The sequence below is a fragment of the Chinchilla lanigera genome, unplaced genomic scaffold (genome assembly GCF_000276665.1).
Source record: "Chinchilla lanigera isolate Chin_1 unplaced genomic scaffold, ChiLan1.0 scaffold00067, whole genome shotgun sequence".
NCBI lineage: Eukaryota > Metazoa > Chordata > Mammalia > Rodentia > Chinchillidae > Chinchilla > Chinchilla lanigera.
In genome coordinates, this window is record NW_004955468.1 from 732,815 (window position 1) to 733,725 (window position 911).

Consider the following 911-nt stretch of genomic DNA (forward strand, 5'->3'; position numbering starts at 1 on the left):
GTGTGGGAGACTTTTGGTTGTTTTTTGGGTTGTTTTGAGACAGGGTTTTGCTAGGCCAGGCTGTCCTTGAACTCACTATTCTAGTCCAGGCTGGCCAGTGCTGGGATTACAGCCGTGCACCCTGCACCCAGCTAGGGAGACTGTTTTTGTTTATGGAAAATACACGGCAACCTATTTGGAGGTGTTAGGGCAGTGTGTTGATGCCTTATTCTCAAATGGTTCATTAAAAAATTGACATTTATACTACACACACAACTCTGTATGTTGTGTTTGCCTTTTTGTGTTGGTGATGTTGTTTTTTGAGACAGGGTATTGCTATGCAGCCAAGGCTGGCCAAAATCCTCCTGTCTCAGCCTCCTGAGTGATGGGATTAGAGGTGTATGTCACTATGTCTGGCTAATATATCCCACTGTGCACGTTTTGCAGATAAAGAACATGGTGTAGAGGAAGGCTAAACAGCTTGTTGGGGGTCACATGCACGTGATTCACATCTTGGGGGCTAAGTCACTGGGAAATTGTGTTTTGCTTAATATCTACTGACGAATAATTCACACACAATAAAATTCACGTGCTTTTGTGTTTACAGTTTCATGAATTTGACAGAGTTTTGTGATCACCACCATTATAAGGTAGAGGATGAGCCCCCTTTAATATTCATATGTCATCTGGCAGCCACTGATCTAGCATCATAATTTAGTTTTTCCTGCTCCAAAATATGGTATATGCTGGGCGTGGGGGTGGCGCACGCCTGTAATCCCAGCACTCAGGAGGCTGAGCCAGGAGGATGGCTGTGAGCTCAAGGCCAAGCTGAGCTACATAGTGAGACCCTGTCTCAAATAAAAACAAATCTATAGAATGACTTCTGAATATTCTGTGGTTAGTCATTTTTTTTTCTTTTTTTTTTTTTTTTT